We start from the raw sequence: 13623 nt of genomic DNA, 5'->3' as shown, positions 1-13623 counted from the left end.
ACTTGATAAATTAGCTTTCCTTGAGCTCAAAAGGACATGCCTTCTCTGGATATTTAGTTAAGGAACACAACCAGAGGAGCATTGATGTGGGGCAATCAGACCATGAGGGGCTTAGATAAGGTGAATAGCAAGTGTCTTTTCCGAAGGGGTGGGGGGTTCAAATCTAAGGGGCACATCTTTAAGGTGAGAGGAGAAAGGACAGGAAGAAATCCCGTGTGTGGAATGAACTTCCAGAGGAACTGGTGGATGCAGGTTCAGTTATAACATTTAAAAGACACTTAAATAAGTACATGAATAAGAAATGTTTGGAGGGATATAGGCCAAAAGCAGGTAGTTGGGACTAGTTTAATTTAAGGACATGGTCAGTGTGGATGAGTTAGACCGAAGGGTCTGTTTCCATGCTGTATGACTCTATTGTGAAGGAGGAGAAAGTGAGGACTGCCGATGCTGGAGATCAGAGTGGAGAGTGTGGTGCTGGAAAAGCACAGCAGGTCTGGCAGCATCCGAGGAACAGGAAAATTGGCATTTCGGGCAGAAGCCCATCATCAAAAAGGGCCTATGTCCGAAATGTCAATTCTCCTGCACTTAACTCTCGACTCTATCAAAGAAGATAGAACATTACAGTGCAGTACAGGCTCTCTTGCCCTCGATGTTGCACCAACCTGTGAAAACAATCTGAAGCACATCTAACCTACACTATTCCATTCTCATCCATATGCCTATCAAATGACCATTTAAATGCCCTTAAAGTTGGCATGACTGTTGCAGGCAGTGCGTTCCACACTCCTACTACTCTCTGAGTAAAGAAACTACCTCTGACATATGTCCTATATCTATCACCTCTCAATTTAAAGCTATGCCCCCTCATGCTAGCCATTGCCATCTGAGGGAAAACGCTCTCACTGTCCAACCTATCTAACCTTCTGATGATCTTATACGTCTCAATTAAGTCACCTCTCAACCTTCTTCTCTCTAAAGAAAACAGCCTCAAGTCCCTCAGCCTTTCCTCGTAAGACTTTCCCTCCATAATGAACATACCAGGCAACATGCTAGTAAATCTCCTCTGAACCCTTTCCAAAGCTTCCACATCTTTCCTAGAATGCGGTGACCAGAAATGTAAGCAATACTCCAAGTGTGGCCATACCAGAATTTTGTACAGCTGCAGAATGATCTCATAGCTCCGCAACTTAATCCCTCTACCAATAAAAGCTAACATACCGTATGCCTTCTTAACAACCCTATCAACCTGGGTGGCAACTTTCAAGGATCTATGTATCTGAACACAGAGATTCTCTATGCTCATCTACACTACCAAGAATCTTACCACGAGCCCAGTATTCTTTTTGTTCTTGTTGCTCCTTCCAAAGTGAATCACCTCACACTTTTCCACATTAAACTCCATTTTCCACCTCGCAGCCCACCTCTGCAGCTTAACTATATCTCTCTGTAACCTACAACATCCTTCATCACTATCCACAACTCTGCCAACCTTAGTGTCATCCACAAAGTTTCTAACCCATCCTTGAATGCCCTTATCAAGGTAATTTATAAACATGTCAAACAACAGTGGGCCCCAAAAGAGATCCTTGCGGTACCCCACTAGTAACTCAACTCCAGGATGAATATTTTGTATCAAACAACACCCTCTGCCTTCCTTTAGCTAGCCAATTTCTGATCCAAACTGCTAGAGCACCCACAATCCCATGCCTCCATATTTTGTGCAATAGCCTACCGTGGGGAACCTTATTAAGTGCCTTACTGAAGTCCATATACACCACATCAACAGCTTTACCCCCATCCACCTGTTTGGTCACTTTCTCAACGAACTCAATATGGTTTGTGAGGCACGACCTACCCTTCTTAAAACCGTGTTGACTATCCTTCATCAATTTATTCTTCGCTAGACGATTATAAATCCTATCTTTTATAACCCTTTCCAAACTTTACCCACAACTGAAGTAAGGCTCACTGGTCTATAATTTCCAGGGTTGTCTCGCCTCCCCTTCTTGAACAAGGGGACAACATTTGCTATCCTCTAGTCTTTGAGCACTAATCCTGTAGACAATGATGACATAAAGATCAAAGCCTAAAGCTCAGCAATCTCCTCCCTGGCTTCCCAGAGAATCCTAGGATAAATCCCATCCAGCCCAGGGAACTTATCTATTTTTACACTTTCCAGAATTGCTAACACCTTCTCCTTAAGCACCTCAATCCCATCTCAGCAAAAGTGAGGACTGCAGATGCTGGAAACCAGAGTTTAGATCAGAGTGGTGCTGGAAAAGCACAGCAGGTCAGGCAGCATCCTGTTTCGGATTCTTGATGAAGGGCTTTTGCCCAAAACATTGATTTTCCTGCTCCTCAGATGCTGCCTGACCTGCTTTGCTTTTCAGCACCACTCTGATCTCAATCCCATCTAATCTAGCAGCCTGTATCTCAGTATTGTCCTCGACCACATTGTCTTTCTCTAGTGTGAATACTGATGGAAAGCATTGATTTAGCACTTCCCCTATCTCCTCCGGCTCCACGCACAACTTCCCACTACTATGCTTGATTGTCCCTAATCTTACTCTACTCATTCTTTAATTCCTGATATTGCTATAGAAAGTCTTAGGGTTTTCCTTGATCCTATCCACCAATAACTTCTCATATCCCCTCCTGACTCTTCTTAGTGGTCTCTTTATGTCTTGCCTGGCTAACTTGTAACTCTCAAGTGCCTTATTTGAGCCTTCATGTCTCATCCTAACATAACTGAAAATGTGTTGCTGGTTAAAGCACAGCAGGTTAGGCAGCATCCAAGTAACAGGAAATTCGACGTTTCGGGCATAAGCCCTAACATAAGCCTTCTTGGATTACACCTCCCACCCTACCTCCTGCAAAAATGCAATCCCGTATTCCCAATTCCTCCGCCTCCGCTGTATCTGCTCTCAGTTCCACCACAGAACACACCAAATGGCCTCCTACTTCAGAGACCACAATTTCCCTTCCCACGTGGTTAAAGATGCCCTCCAACGCATCTTGTCCACATCCCGCACTTCCGCCCTCAGACCCCACCCCTCCAACCGTAACAAGGAAAGAACCCCTCTGGTGCTCGCCTTCCACCCTACCAACCTTCGCATAAACCAAATCATCTGACGACATTTCCACCACCTCCAAACGGACCCCACAACCAGGGATATATTTCCCTCCCCACCCCTTTCCGCCTTCCGCAAAGACCGTTCCCTCCGTGACTACCTGCTCAGGTCCACGCCCCCCCTACAACCCACCCTCCCCTCCTGGCACTTTCCTCTGTCACCGCAGGAATTGTAAAACCTGTGCCCACACCTCCTCCCTCACCTCCATCCAAGGCTCTAAAGGAGTCTTCCACATCCACCAAAGTTTTAAGTGCACATCCACTAATATCATTTATTGCATCCGTTGCTCCCGATGCAGTCTCTACATTGGGGAAACTGGATGCCTCCTAGCAGACCGCTTTAGGGAACATCTCTGGGACATCCGCACCAATCAACCACACTGGCCTGTGGCCCAACTCCCCCTCCCACTCAGCTGAGGACATGGAGGTCCTGGGCCTCCTTTACCTCCTTTAACCCTTTCCAAACTTTACCCACAACTGAAGTAAGGCTCACTGGTCTATAATTTCCAGGGTTGTCTCGCCTCCCCTTCTTGAACAAGAGGACAACATTTGCTATCCTCTAGTCTTTGAGCACTAATCCTGTAGACAATGATGACATAAAGATCAAAGCCAAAAGCTCGGCAATCTCCTCCCTGGCTTCCCAGAGAATCCTAGGATAAATCCCATCCAGCCCAGGGAACTTATCTATTTTTACACTTTCCAGAATTGCTAACACCTTCTCCTTAAGCACCTCAATCCCATCTCAGCAAAAGTGAGGACTGCAGATGCTGGAAACCAGAGTTTAGATCAGAGTGGTGCTGGAAAAGCACAGCAGGTCAGGCAGCATCCTGTTTCGGATTCTTGATGAAGGGCTTTTGCCCAAAACATTGATTTTCCTGCTCCTCAGATGCTGCCTGACCTGCTTTGCTTTTCAGCACCACTCTGATCTCAATCCCATCTAATCTAGCAGCCTGTATCTCAGTATTGTCCTCGACCACATTGTCTTTCTCTAATGTAAATACTGATGGGAAGCATTGATTTAGCGCTTCCCCTATCTCCTCCGACTCCACGCACAACTTCCCACTACTATGCTTGATTGTCCCTAATCTTACTCTACTCATTCTTTAATTCCTGATATTGCTATAGAAAGTCTTAGGGTTTTCCTTGATCCTATCCACCAATAACTTCTCATATCCCCTCCTGACTCTTCTTAGTGGTCTCTTTATGTCTTGCCTGGCTAACTTGTAACTCTCAAGTGCCTTATTTGAGCCTTCATGTCTCATCCTAACATAAGCCTTCTTGGATTACACCTCTACCTACCTACCTCCTGCAAAAATGCAATCCCGTATTCCCAATTCCTCCGCCTCCGCTGTATCTGCTCTCAGTTCCACCACACAACACACCAGATGGCCTCCTACTTCAGAGACCACAATTTCCCTTCCCACGTGGTTAAAGATGCCCTCCAACGCATCTTGTCCACATCCCACACTTCCGCCCTCACCCTTCCAACCGTAACAAGGAAAGAACCCCCCTGGTGCTCACCTTCCAACCTACCAACCTTCGCATAAACCAAATCATCTGACGACATTTCCACCACCTCCAAACGGACCCCACCACCAGGGATATATTTCCCTCCCCACCCCTTTCTGCCTTCCACAAAGACCGTTCCCTCCGTGACTACCTGCTCAGGTCCACGCCCCCCCCTACAACCCACCCTCCCATCCTGGCACTTTCCTCTGTCACCGCAGGAATTGTAAAACCTGTGCCCACACCTCCTCCCTCACCTCCATCCAAGGCTCTAAAGGAGTCTTCCACATCCATCAAAGTTTTAAGTGCACATCCACTAATATCATTTATTGCATCCGTTGCTCCCGATGCAGTCTCTACATTGGGGAAACTGGATGCCTCCTAGCAGACCGTTTTAGGGAACATCTCTGGGACATCCGCACCAATCAACCACACTGGCCTGTGGCCCAACTCCCCCTCCCACTCAGCTGAGGATGTGGAGGTCCTGGGCCTCCTTTACCGCCGCTCCCTCACCACCCGACGCCTGGAGGAAGAACGCCTCATCTTCCACATCGGAACACTTCAACCCCAGAGCATCAATGTGGACTTCACCAGTTTCCTATTTCCCCTTCCCCCATCTCACCCCAGCTCCAAACTTCCAGCTTAGCACTGTCCCCATGACCTATCCTACCTGCCTATCTTCTTTTCCACCTATCCACTCCACCCTCCTCTTTTAAGCCCTTCCAAAGAGCATTAGCAAATTTCTCCCCCAGGATATTGGTAGCCCTCTGGTTCAGGTGAGGACCACCCTGTTTGTCGAGGTCCCACCGACCCCAGAAAGAGCTCCAATTATCTAGCAAACCAAATCTTTCCTCCTGTACTATCCCTGTAGCCACGTGTTCTACTCTCTCTCTCTCTATTCCACGGGGGGGGGGGGGGGGGGGGGGGGCAGGGGGCAGTGTCAGACAGGGTTGGGGGTGGGGGGTGATATGGGACAGTGTTGAGGTGGGAGGGTGTTGGGGTGGGGTTGGTCTCAGATAGGGTTGGGGGTAGGGGTGTTGCATGGGGCGGGGGCGGTGTTGGATGGTGTTAGGAGCGGTAGGTGATGTACGGGGGGTGCTTGGGGGGGGGGGGGGCGTGTTGGGTAGGGTGGGGGTGGGGGCAGGGTCTTGTGCGCTGTCATGCTGCCTTACCTCCTGAATGGTGATAAGTCTTTAAAAACTCCGAATCCCAGAGGGAAGGCATTTAATTGATTAACCAAATAATTGATTATCCGAACGAAATAATGCCCGCCCATCACTTTCGGATAATTGAGGTTCCACTGTACTTGTTGTTGAGACGAGCAGCCATAGGGGATCCCTGCACTGCCTGCCGGTTACCTTTCCATCCCCTGGCCTTCATCTTTTACCTGAAGTATGACTTCCTTCCTGTAACTCTTCTCAATAATCCCCTCCGCCTCCTGAATGTCCCGAAATTCATCCAGTTCCAGGTCCAGTTCCCTAACGTGGTTTTTGAGGAGCTGTATTTGGGTGCACTTCCCACAGGTGCAGTCAGCAGGAACACTAGCGGTGACCCTTACCTCCCACATTCTGCAGGAGGAACATTCAACTGCCTAACCTCCATTCCCCACTATTCTCAATTCCCGATCAGACTACTGAGAAAGTTAGAAACAAAAACAGTCACCTTACCAATTGGTGCACAGAACCCTTTTTTTGGTTAGAGGAGGAGGTTGGGTGGGAGACATTACCCGAGTAGTGTTCCAGGTAAATCAGCCACTGAATTATAAAGCTTACCTAATGAATGACAAATATAGGACAGACACCAAGTAGTACTTGCCTATATACCTTAACAACTACTCAAGCAGCATGATGTGTCTCCAGAGAATGTGATGCATTAAGAATGAGATCAAAAATCAAAATTTTCAAAGGCAGTAGTTCGAGAAATTTGAACAATCCTGGGCTCCAAAGGCTCACCAGAGATGAGGGAACTTCCTTCCAAGAAGAAATTGGAACAGTTGAGATGGCTTCCTTGACAGAGAAATGAGAGATATCTTAAAACAGGCTTTTAAGATGATAAAAGGTGTGATAGAAAGAGGTTATGGATTTAAAATCTTTGCCAAAAGATCTGAATGGAAGTGAGGAGAATTTGGAAAGCTGTGCTTGAAAAGACAGTGCAAATTAATTCTATATATAGTTTTAAAAGGGCAAAGGGTGAGAAATGCTCAGAGTTATGGCCAAAAGCAGAGCCCTCCACTTATTGGTTCAAATGCATGGGTCCTGACAACTGTGTCCAGTGATTGATATCTCTGTTATATTCAGGCTCCCACACGTTCTAGATTTGATCCCAACCTCTGCTGTTCTGATATCAGAGGAAAAGGCCTGCACTGATTAAAAGATCAGTCCTGTCAACCATGCAATGGGTCAATGTTTTTCACTCAGTGTTTCCCTTGTTGCCCTCTTGGATACCACTTCGAAAGCCTGGCTTAGCCTTGTGTGATGCTCGGTTATCCATTCTTTGACTTGGCCGTGCCTATCAGTAGATGGGGTGTGCCCAAGGAGATAGTCCACAGGCAGAACTGAGTCTCATCCAAAGAAGAGACAGTGTGGAGAACAGCATGTGGATAAGTGCAGTATACTTCGAAGAGCATAAAGCAGCTTCAAAAAGTACTCCGAACATTTTAGTTTCCTCTCAGATGGCACTGCGCACAGAAGGTCATGCGGGTTACAGATCTGCACTGTCCATTACCCTCTGAAGGATAGGAGTGGTGACGATCTTTGCAATGTACAGATCTTGTAAAACTCAGGTAGCTCTCCAATGTATGCGTAAATCACATTGAACCAAACATGGAACTCTGAAACAGTAAAACCAATCACACACCAGTAGAGTCATAGAGTAATACAGCATGGAAACAGGCTCTTCGGTCCATCTTGTCCATGCCCACTTCAAACTCCACACCGATCAGATGGCTCTGAACGTCTGGGCAATAGTCCACCTCTGAGCTAGCAGGCTGATTCAGGGTGGAGTCTGAATTTAGAATCATAGAATGCCTACAGTGTGTAAACAAGTCCACACTGACCCTAGAAAGGGTAACCCACCCAGGCCCATTCCCCTAACCTAATATTCTTTGTTCACCCCTAACTAGGGCTCCTAACCTAAACCTCCCTGAACACTATGGGCAATTTAGCATGTCCAATTCACCTGACCTGCACACCTTTGGATTGTGGGAGGAAAAAGGGCCCGGAGAACACCAACGTAGATAAGGGGAGAAGGTACAAACTCCACAGACAGCGCTGAAGGCGGGAATCAAACCTGGGTCTGTGGTGCTGTGAGGCAACAGTGCTAACCACTGAGCCATTATGCTGCCCATCCTCCATATTTCTTTCATTTAGCTTGAAATACCAACTGACAACATTACTCTTTCCAACCCTTGAACCAGCGACAGCACCATCTCTGGGCCTAGGAAACTGGCACCAGTTTCTAGTATAAAAGGGAGTTGGAAGTGTGGAAGAACAAGACAAGCTTCTGCATGAGTGTGCAGAAGGAGTCTTCACACGCTGGGGCTGACCTCAATGTGATGCTCCGTGCAGTATCGCAACTTGTCCATTCTTTTCCAATCATTCCTTCAGCATTCTCTGATTTCCTCAGTGATTCATGAGGATACAAGCTGTGCATTGCCTTAAACTTCCTACAATAACCATCTCGAGCACATAGTTCCTTCCCCATCTTAGGCTGGGGCCATTCCCTTCTGCTCAGATTTTCTCATCATCAGGGCACATGCCATGCTTGGTAACAAGGTGTCTCAGGCAGAAATGCTCCAGCTGCCCTGCTCAATGCCCTCTCTCTGCCACCGGCAGCTGAAACAGGGTGGCAAGTTTTAATAAATGGTATGTTACAAAGGATCTGTCCTGGCGCATCAACTACTTACAATTTAAATAAATGAATTTGATGTGCAGACCAAAGTTATGGTTGCTTACTTTACTAATGACACAAAGCTGGATAGTAATGCAACTGGTGAGGAGAACATAAGAAGACTATAAAGGGATATAGGTATGTTAAGTTAGTGGGCAAAGGTCTGGCAAATGGAGTATAATGTGGGAAATTACAACATTGTCCATTTTTTCAGGAAGCATATTGCCTAAATGGTGAGAGATTGCAGTGCTCTGAAATGCGGAGAGACCTTGGTGTCCTAGTGCATGAATTGCAAAGGCTTATATGGAGAAACATCACAGTATGAGAGGCAGCTCCTGGTTTACTGCATCAGAAGTATGGTACAGCTGACATTATATGGCACAGTAATGTGAACACTGTAAAGCCTGGCAGCAGCAAGCACATCCACCTCTCTTGCCACCATTCCACATGCAGGGCTCCAAAGAGGCCAGCTGTGTACTTAATAAGCTGAAGAACAGACGGTTATGTGAGAAATGTGGCTTGTAGTTGCTGCACTTACCTTAACATCCCCCTTCATTGAAAAGGGTGAAATATTTGTAATTTCCTGTCCTCTGGCATCAATCCTCTGTCTAAGAAAGTCTGAAGGATTGTGGCCTTTGCAATTTTCACTGGCACATCCCTCAGTATCCTTGGAAACATCACATCTGGTCCTGGTGCATTATAAATTTTGAGTTGGTGACATAGCGATGACATCACTGGACTAATAATCCAGAGGCTCAGGCTAATGCTCTCGGGACATTTGTTCAAATCCCACTGTGGCAGCTGGTGGAACTTCAACTTAATTTGACTTGGCAGAGGAATATATTCAAATATCGCGATGACACAAACTTATGTGTTATTGTACACAGTTTAGATCATAGAACTGTAGAATCCCTACAATGCAGAGAGTGGCCATTTGGCCCTTCAAATTACCACTGACCCATCCCATTCCCATTCCACATTTACCATGGGTAATCCACCGACTCAATCCCAGGACGCTATGGCCAATCCATCTAAACTGCACATCTTTGGACTGTGGGAGGAAACTGGAGTGCACAGTGGAAACCCACACAGACAAAGAGAGAATGTGTACAGACCCAAGGCTCGAATCAAACCCTGGTTCCTAATGCTGTGAGGTAGCAATGCTAACCACTGAGCCACCGCGCTACTAGACGGCAGCATTAAATGACATAGGGATATTTATAGACTAAGTGAATTGGCAAAACGGGGGAAGACGGAGTTAAGTGTAATCAAGCATGGATCCAAAAATTATTGATGAGGGCACTTTCTAGATGGTGTGAAGTTAAATACAGTGGATGTACAAAGACACTTGGAGGGTTCAGATGCATAAATCTTTAAAATGTCAGAAACAAATGCAGAAAATAATCAAGAGAGCTAGCTGCGATGCTGGCCTTTATATCTAGAGGACAGGAGTACAAGGATGCAGAAGTAATTCTCCAGTTATACAAAACCTACTTGGGGTGCTGTGTCACAGTCATACAATCATACAGCGTGAAAACAGACCCTTTAGTCCAATTTGTCCATGCCATTTCAACTCTGGGAAGAAGATTCTGACCATCAACCTACCTAAGCATTTCCTAATTTCATAGATTTTTATCAAGTCCCTCCTCTGCCTCCACTGCTCTAGAGAAAACAACCCAAGTTTTTCTAGCCTCTCCTTAAAACTCATACCCTCTAATCAACGGAGAACAGATGTAGAAAGAACTTCAACACACCAAGGATGGTCAATGTTTTTTCGGTGGTAGCAAGATCAGTTGTTAATTTTAAATCTGAGATAGCTACATTTTTATTAAGAGAAGGTATTAAGGGATATGTGCCAATGGCAAATATATGGAGGAAGAGATCAGCAATGATCTCACTGAATGGTGGAATAAGTTTGTGGGGCTGAAGGCCTATTCCTGTTCCTAAATTCCAAGAAGAATAGACCGCCTATCAAATACCTCTTTGTTATAATTGTAAATCATTTTGACAGAATTGACTTCTCTCTCCCTCCATGGTCTGGGTAGCATCAGTAAAGACATATGTAAAGTATTCATTTATCGCCTCAGATATTTCTTCCTTGCCTCCATGTGTGAATCCCCTGTTTAATTTCCTTAATCAGTGCTACTCCTCTTTTTACCACCCTTTCACTATTTGTTTGCCTGTAGAAGATTCTATAATTTCCTTTTGTGTTGCCTGCCAATCTCTTTTCATAATCCCTCTAAATATCTACACACAGCATAGTTCTCAATAGTATTTTTTACCTGATATCTGTTATAAACACACTTCTTTTTTAGATTAATTTCTATCTCTGACAGTTCTATCGAAGGATCAGCAGACTCAAAACGTTGTTTTTCTTTCTACAGATGTTGCCAAACCTGCTGAGTTTCTCTAGTTGCCTATTAAAACTGGCTTTCCCCAATTTTATTATTCCTACTCTACTCTATTTCGTATCTCTTTCCATAGTCACTCTAAACCTTACGATACAGGGATCAGTGTCCTCTAAAGGGTCGCCTTTGAACACTTACAAAGTCATAGAGTCATACAGCATGGAAAGAGACCCTTCAGTCCAACTAATCCATGCCAACCATGTTACCAAACTAAAGTAGTCTCACCTACCTGTATTTGGCCCATATCCCACCAAACCTTTCCTATCCATGTACTTATCCAAATATTTTGTAAACACTTCAACAATACCTGCATCCATCATTTTGTCTGGCAGTTCAAACCACTCTCTGTAAAAAGGTTGTCCCTCATGTCAGTTATAAAACTTTCTCCTCTCAACTTAAAAATATGTCCCCTAGTTTTAAACTCCTCCATCTTAGAGAAAAGACCCTTGCTATTCACCTTATCTTTGTCCCTCATGAATTTATAAACTTCCATAAATTCCTCGACCTCCTAAGTTTCAGTGAAAAAAGTCCCAGCCTATCCAGCCTATTTTTAAAAATCAAACCTTCTCTCCTGGCATCATCCTGTTAAGGCTTTTCGCAACCCTCTCCAGTTTAACAGGGTGAGCATACAGTACTCCAGAAGAGGCCTCACCAATGTCCTCAACAACCTCAAAATTATGTCCCAATTCCTATATTTAAAAGTCTGAGCTATGAAAGCAACTGTGCTAAATGCCATCTCTACCTGTGACACAAACTTCAAAGAACTAAATTCCTGAACTCCTAGGTCAGGGGTGGGGAACCTGCGGTCTTCTAGGCCATTGTGTGTGGCCTTTTGAATGAATCCAAATTTTGCAGAACAAATATTTTAATTTTTATTAATACGTTTTTTTCATCCTTTATTATTTTATTTTAATCTTAAAATGAATGTATTTAAAATACCAGAGAGTAAAAGAATATCCAATGAAATAATCCTCACAGACTGACCGCCATAATTAAAAAATTGGTAAGTCATAAGGGCTATTTCGATACCTGCTATGCTCATGATTTAGTTATAATACGACTCTAGAATGTACGTTATCTTCCCCGCATGACTGGCGCCACTACCGCCTGAGGCTGGTTGGCGAGAGCCTGTGGGTATCCAGTACGCCAATATTTATCAACTTATGACAACAGTGTACGTGGCTTTCCATTTGAAATGAAATTTGAGAATAGTTATACAGTCTAACTGTATCAACATTTATATAATTGAAGTTTCTTGGATGCGGCCTATTAGATTACAACGAACATAATGCGGCCTTCCAACATGACAAAGTTCCCCACCTCTGCCCTAGGTCTTTCCGTTCTACAACACGACCCAAGGCCCTACCATTAATTGCATTATTTCTGCCTTTGCTTGTTTTACCAAAATGTAATAGCTTTGGCCCAGCTCACTCTGAGAACCAGGCTGAACATTGTTTCCATTCCAAAAGGACTGCAATCATACTGCAGAAACTTCATAGTGAATATACTCTTGTGACTCTTGTCACTCCTTTTACATGAAAACTATCCTAGTCTAAACTCAGATAATTAAAGGCCCCTTTAAAGTTTTTTGCACTCCCTGTAATTTCCTTGTAAATTGGTTTGACATCCTTCCTGCTCACTTCAACCTTAAAATTTTTGTAAAAATGAAGAATGGATTCGATAGCTCAGGAGCAGGGTTTGTAATCGAAACAGCGGACAACAGTTTCAATTTTTCCGAGAATTAATTACAGAAATTAGGCCAGGATTTCAGATTAGCAGTAAGTAACTTAGTGATAGTTGGAGTTGATGGTGGTGATGATGAGGTAGAGCTGGGTGTTTCCAGATTCCAAAGGGAAACTCATGGATGATGTTAGCAATGGTGGGGGAATGGGGAAAGAAGCCATTACAGGTTATACTCTGGCTATGACAGTCCTAACCAGCTGGCAATGCACAAAGTCCAGGAAGTGATTAAACATCTTAACCCACAAACCAAATGTATTCTGGAGGGTACATACCGAACTTTCTTTCCTTGGTTTATGAGTATTTTGACAAGTTCAGCGATGGGGTACTGAGCTTTAGCAGCACAAAGACCATATCCTATAAAAGGTACAAGATGTTTTGTTTTCATAAAATATGAATATAAAATAATACAAACCTTAAACTGAATATTATTACAAAATTTCATTTTCTTTTTGGACTTAACTTCAAAGATTACAACTAGAGAGATAACAATGATAAAACAAAGTTAAAATATAAAACTTGGCCATGTTATTTAATAAGAATACATTCATAATAGAATGATTATATATCTCAATGAAGCTCCTGCATTATAAAGTAAGAATTTATTTGGTAGCTGTATTACATTTTTAGGTAGGTGATGGCACTGTGGTAATGTCAATAGAGCATATAATTCAGAACAACAGGTTAATGTTGTAGGGATATCAGTTCACATTCCATCACGGTGGATGGTGATATCTGAATTCAATAAAATAAGATTGCAAGCATATCATCTGCATTTGTGAGAATGAAAGGGGTAGGAGCTTAGTGATCCTCCATTAGGGATGTAACTGCCATGGTCACCAAAACACATAAGCAAGAGCTGGGCAGAAAGGGGATCCCATTGCCATGACATCTACATTGATTTACATGGTGTCATTTAAACAGAACTCAACTGAATGAGGTTTTAAGGCC

The 13623-nt window shown here is 44.1% G+C and overlaps 1 pseudogene; it reads right to left on the bottom strand.

Annotated features, from left to right (window-relative positions):
- Positions 1-13623, bottom strand: part of LOC132831632 (NAD(P) transhydrogenase, mitochondrial-like) — a 178568-nt pseudogene that overhangs the window by 35657 nt on the left and 129288 nt on the right.

Source organism: Hemiscyllium ocellatum, chromosome 1 (assembly GCF_020745735.1).
Source record: "Hemiscyllium ocellatum isolate sHemOce1 chromosome 1, sHemOce1.pat.X.cur, whole genome shotgun sequence".
In the NCBI taxonomy this organism is placed as follows: Eukaryota; Metazoa; Chordata; class Chondrichthyes; order Orectolobiformes; family Hemiscylliidae; genus Hemiscyllium; species Hemiscyllium ocellatum.
This window is presented reverse-complemented; position numbering and strand designations above follow the sequence as displayed.